The sequence below is a fragment of the Chrysochloris asiatica genome, unplaced genomic scaffold (genome assembly GCF_000296735.1).
Source record: "Chrysochloris asiatica unplaced genomic scaffold, ChrAsi1.0 scaffold00027, whole genome shotgun sequence".
NCBI lineage: Eukaryota > Metazoa > Chordata > Mammalia > Afrosoricida > Chrysochloridae > Chrysochloris > Chrysochloris asiatica.
This window is the reverse complement of record NW_006408545.1, coordinates 26452077-26458857: the sequence shown is the minus strand read 5'-3', so window position 1 is coordinate 26458857 and position 6781 is coordinate 26452077.

Sequence of the window (6781 nt, the reverse complement as noted above, 5' to 3'; positions counted from 1 at the left end):
AAAATGAGTGCATCTTCAGGGTAAGGTTTATAAGATGACTTTTGTAAAATTTAGAGTCTTAAAATTCTACTATAAAGCCCCAAACCACAACATCTTGCAATGGAAATAACAAAAATGTAACTGTCATATTCTTTATAATTATATCATTAATTTTATAGTACTTTCAAATTCTTCAATTGTGGCTGTTTTGACCAAAAAAAAAAAAAAGCTATGAAACTTTTGAGGTTATTTATCGTTGTGTGACAGTCTGTAACAGAGCTAGATAAACTGTAGTTTTAACAGTGCTTTGGATTTAAATGTAGCATATTAGAGCTCCTTGACTCCAACATTTAACTTGATTTATGGTTTGTGATATAAAAATACTAGGGCTCAGATGGCTTTAAGTGACTTTGAAAATTAAGTAAAGAAGAAAATGTAACAACTAATCTAAACTTGCTGTGAAATATTAATTATGCATTTCAAGTGAAGGAAGTAAGCAAGCAATAATTTAATCGGTGACATGAAATAAATCCCAAACTGTACTCTTGCTAAAGGCATTTTCTAAATAAACACTTGATTTTTAAGTCACAAAGGAGCTGAAGTTGAAACCATTAGTTACTGAAATGTGAGCTGTTTATTAAAACATTTTTCCCCCAGATATCTGTATAAAAAAATCTAGTTTTGAAAGGTAAGTGAGTTAGGATAGAAAAACTGCTCTAGCCTTAAGAAGAATAGCGCATCTTGAAAGAGTCTGCCAGGTGAAACTTCTTAATGATCCATGGCAGTGTAAGACGGCAGTTGTAACTGCTGAGTCAGTGCAAAAGCAAATCTAAATGTAGGTACAATTGTAGTTTTTATTAATGATCTACTAGGAACATGGGCAAACTGCCAGGGCTGGACATGAAACAATACTTCTCTGATAACTGAGTGTTCAAAACCACTTAGATATACATTTCTCCTAACTCCCCTAAACCAGATATTATTTTGCTCAGCATTTTTAATTAGGCAAGGCACACAGGCATGCTATCCATATTGTGTTTATCATGGAAATGTACTATCCAAGGATGAAGAATAAAGGAGGAAATATGAACGGTAACAGATTAACTATTCAGGTAGAATTAGCACTTGAATAGAACATAAAGGTTAAAAAAGTGCATTGAAGGTAAACACATATATCCCAAGTCTACAATAATTTGCTTTTTCTAGTCTTGGTGCACTAAACATTGTGCTAAACACACATTTTGCCATACTGCTTTTCTTTTGAAATTTCAAAATTACAGTAAATGCAATTCTAAGGATTTGCATAGTAGAAATCTATACTTTTTTCCAAAGATAAAGAGAGGAGTGAGTTGCTCTAATTTATCCATTGATATATGAGGGAAACTATAGCTTACTAGTGTTTAAATAGTATAAGAGTAACTTTGAACTATTCTAAAAATGAATTCTCAAAGTCAATTTTGATGAAGTTAAGAACGACCAGGAAATATCTGGAAATTTAGATACAGATGTTGTTGTTGTTGTCGTTGTTGTTGTTAAGTGCCATCGAATCGACTCCAACCCATCTTAACCCTGTATAGGGTTTCTGAGGAGCAACTGATGAACTTGAATTGCCAACCTTGCAGTTCAAATGGCTTTGCAGTCTGAGGCATTAACCCACAGTGCCACATGAGGATGTAGCTACTTCCTGGTAACTCTTAACTTCACCAAAATTAACTTTTGCTGAGAAATCAATTTTAGAATAATTCAAAATATCTGGAAATTTGTGGAATCCTGGTGTGATACTTCAGGAGCAACACTGGAATGTTAACCACAGGTTGGCAGTTCAAACCTATCAGCCACTCCTTGGAAACTGAATACAGGATCACTCTAAGTCAACTGCAAGAAGGCACTTAACAACAACGACTAGAAAATTAGGGAGCCAACAAAACTTGAACTACGTGTATACAGAGGGTTCACACAAAGAAAAACTACAGAAGAGAAAAAGTTGTTTTGTTTTGTTTTTTCTACATTGGTTTTAAGTGTGGCTTCTGGGCTTTCTGCACAGCATTATCTGGCAATGTGTTGTTGTTAAGTGTCATGAGTCTGTTCCTACTCATAGCAACCCTATAAAGGGTTTCTGAGGTGTGCTGGTGAGTTTGAACAGGCAACCTTGTCTTTCAAAGCGACAACTTAACCAGATGGTTGTTAAAATACTGATGATCTGGCCCCACCTCCAGAGCTTCTGATTTTCCTGAAGCACCACACAAGGACAGCTGGCAATGTGTTAGAACTACAAATCCTCACTCCCCACACTACCAGTGGTGCTGGTCAAGTTGTTAAAATACTCATGATCTAGCCCCATTTCCAGAGCTTCTGATTAACCTACAGCACTGTGGGTTAAGGAGCTCTGGTAGCAAAGTGGTTACGAATTGGGCTGCGAACCTCAAGAACAGAAGTTCGAAACTACCAAGTGTTCTACACTACCAGGTGTTCCACGGGAGAAATATGAGGCTTTCTGCCCCCGTAAAGAATTTACAGGCTCAGAAACCCTGTGTGGGTCACTATGAGTCGGAATCAACTCCACGGCACATAACCACCAACCACCAAGCACTGTGGGTTAATTAATGCGCTGGACTGCAAAATCAGTTTGAACTGCAAGGTCGATGACTCAAGCTCACTAGACACTCATCCGAAACCCTGTATAGGGTCACTATGAGTCAGAAGCAACTCATGGCACTTAACAGCAAAAATGTTTGAAAAACGCTTTCTTTGCTAAGTTTCTAATTTGATCAGAGAGAGAAATCTTCAGTTTTCAATTATTCAAACAATATGCTATGATTCACATCGAATGGTTTTGTCTTCACCATCCATTCACAGCCCAAAGGAAAAGGGCCTTAAGGACAAATAAAAGAAAATAAGTAAAACAAAGAAATAAAGAAATTGAAATATGGTCCAGAAGAATTTTGAAAAGGGCTATAGAATAATGGCACAGAAAGCAACCTTTGAAACTAAATGTTCTGATTTAATATATTGCCAAAGGGGGGGAAAAGAAAGAAAGAAAAGCTATGTGGGTGAGTCAAACATTATCCACATTCTGTAGAATTAATTTTGCTCAACTTTTAGAGAAGACAAATATATAATTTTTAACATCTGTCAACAAGTTTTTGTATATCCTTATTAAAAAATGTTTAGGCTGAGCTGTGAGTCATGCATGCACCACTGTCTTCACTGCTTTATCAGAGGTGGATCTTTATCCTTGAAGGTTGCTTGCAGGGGACCAAACAGATAATGATTGGACATGGATCAGGACTATAGGGAGGATGCTTTAAACCCTCAAAAGGAAGCTTTTGTAGCATGTCAAAAGTGTGGGCAGAGGTGTGTGGATGTGCAATGTCATGAAAAATCACAAATGCCCTTGCCTAGCAGTCCTCTGCATTTAATCAGAAGTTTAGGCTTCAGCTCTTCAGTGAGCATCTCACTGTAAGGAGCATTGCTAATTGTGGAAACTTTTTTCTTGATTGTGTTACAATACTGGCCTTTGAAAATCCCAGAAAACTGTAAGCATTAATTTTCCAGCTGATGATTGACTTTTGAACATTTTCTTCGTTGGTAACTGAGGATGATTCTGTTCCATACTCTGCTGTTTACTCTCAAGCTTGTAGTGATAAATCCATGTCTCATCACCAGCAATGCATTTTTTAAAAGATAATTTTAACTTCCTTTGAGTATTGTTTCAAATTTTGTTTTCAGATGTCCAAACATTTCTGTTTATGCTTTTCCTGGGTTGTTTTTAGACCCATCTTGAACCAACTTTTTGAAATCCAAGTCTGTTGTGGTTTATTCTATAGGCACAGCCATAGCTGATTTGCAAATTATTTCCCACATAATCTGTTACTGTCTATTTGTCAGAATCATTTAAAGTGCATGCTCAATGTTGTCATCAGCTATGGAAGGGAATTTTAATATAACTGCAATACGAATCACTGTGGGCTCACCCTTGTAGAAAAAGGATGTATGGTACAACAGTCTTTTTTATGCCTATACCTATATGGTGTGGTGCTGTAGGATCAGCATTGGACCATGAACCACAAACTCAGCAGGTCAAACCCACCAGCCGTAAAGGGTTGCTATGAGTTGGAGTCATCTCAACTAGACTTAACAACAACATATCTATTATAGTAAACCACTTGATAGCACTTAACAACAACAATACAGATACAAAGGTGACACTATGGCTCTGTAGTATAAGCAATGGACTGCTAACCACAAGATTGGTAGTTTGAGCTCACCAGCCACTCTGCAGGAGAAAGATAAGGCATTCTACTCTCATAAAGGATTTACAGTCTTGGAAATCCTATACAGGGTTACTATGTGTCAGAACTGAACCGAGGACACTTAACAACAACGTACACATACACAGAGTACTTGGCGGTGCAAACTGTTGGTCCTTGACTGGTAACCAAAAGGCTTGAACCTTACAAGAAAGGCCTAGCAATTTACTTGTGAAAAAAATCAGTCGTCCAACATTTTATGGAGCATAGTTGTACTCTGACACACATGGGTTACCCTGAGTCTGAATGAACTCCATGGCAACTGGATTTACTTTAGGAACATGTACACAATATCTGTATTCACCCATCATTACTGGCTTTGTTGTTGTTTATAAGTGCCGATGAGTCAATTCTGACTCATAGTGCATGGTATATAGGTGGTTGAAAAATCCAGAAAGGAATATATCTTTAAGGAGCCCTGGTAGTATAATGGATTATGAGCTAAACTGCTAACTACAAGGTCAGTAGTCCACATTAGGATTCTCTCCTTGGGAGAAAGATGAGGCTTTCTGCTCCCATAAAGATTTACAGCATTAGAAACCCTATACAGGGTCACTATGAATCGTAACCAACTCAGGGGCACACAAACACCACAACTGCTATCTTTGATTTTTGTTGTTGTTGTTGAGTTGCCATCAAGGCATTTCCAACCCATAGTGACGCTGTATAGGGTTTCTGAAGAGCAGCTGGTGAACTTGAACCCCTGACCTTGCAGTTCAAATGGCTTTGCAGTCTGGTGCATTAACCCACAGCGCCACACCAGGACTCACTAATCTTTGATTGTTGTTGTTGTTATGTACCGTGGAGTCAGTTCTGACTCATAGCAACCCTGTACAGGGTTTCCAAGGCTGGAAATCTTTACGGGAGCAGAACGCCTCATCTTTCTCCCGCGGAGCAGCTGGTAGTTTCAAACTGCTGACCTTGCAGCTCGCAGCCCGATTTGTAACCACTATGCTACCAGAGCTCCTTAATCTTTGATTAGTGAGATTATAATTAACATTTATCTTGATGCTTTTTATATTTTCTACATTTGGTACATAAATATCTACAACTTCTTTCACCTTTGAATTAAAATAATGCTATTTTGAGGAGCCTGCTGGGTTTGAACGTCCAACCTTTCAATGTACATGCAAGGTCAGTGGTTCAAACTCACCAGCTAGCTGCTCCTTGGAAACCCTATACAGGGTTATTATGAGTAGGAACCAACTTGAAAGCAGTTCCTACAACAACAATATATAAGTTGGACAGAACTTCTCTTAAGAATTTGACGTCATTATCAAAACTCTTATTTATATAACTAGAAGAGTGGTCCTAAATTTATCTTTACTTTGGATTCAATTGGATATTTCAAAAATACTGTCAGCTTTGTCTAAATCCCAGAGATTATCATTTAATTTTCCTGAGGTATGACCTTGGAAATAGAACTTTTATAACATCCCCAAGTAGCACTAAAACACAGACCAGTTTGGGAACTGGTGATTTACATCAAATACATTTTGTTGACAGTGTTACTGTCAAAACATAGAATTCAGTTAATCAGATTATTATTTTAAATATACCTAATTAGAATGCAGAACCTACTTCACTTCACTTAACAACAACAACCATTAAAATGTGAGGACTCTGTAGGATAAGCACTAGACTGCTAATCACAAGGTAATTGGTTCAAGCCCACCAGCAGTTCTTCAGGAGAAGTAAAGATTTTCTGCTTCTACAAACATTTACAGCCATGGAAAAGTTACAGCAAGTTCTCACGAGTCAGAACCAACCCCACAGCACTAATAACAGCAACAATTAGAATACTAAAGGACAAAATTTGGATTCAATTTTTTTGATACTCCAAGGCAAACATTTTAGAATTCTGCTCTCAATTGTAACATTTGGCACTTAATTAATCTGGACAGCATGATATTATTTATTCAACAGAGAGAGGAACATTCTTCAGCATCATATTAGAGTCAGGGCATATGCATAAGCATTTATGTATTTATATTTAACTTTTATTGTAATTTGGATGAAGGTTTGCATAGCAAATCAATTTTCCATTTAACAATCTACGTTTTGATTTGTTACTTTAATAACAACCACCATAGTATAACAGCACTTTTCCCATTTCCTCCCTGTATCTACCATTTCCATTAGTCCTTCTTTACTGTGGCAACTTCATGCCTTTTGAGCTTTATCTCTGGGCAAATGTTACATTTTTTACCTCATGTGGTTGATCTTTCTTAGGAGTATATACCTCCTTGGTTGGTTGATTAGGCTTCACTTTATTGGCTTGTCTAATGTTTGACTGGAATTTGAGATATGGGGATGAAAGTAGCAATGAGCCTGAGGGTGTTTAAGGGCCATCGTCTTGGGAGTTCCGTCAGTCTATCAGAACAGTTAACTCTGTTCTTTTTGTTTTTTAAGTTTTTATTGTGGATTGAGTGAAAGTTTCCAGGGCAGATCATTAGTTTTGCATTCAACAAATCATACACCTTGTTTCATTA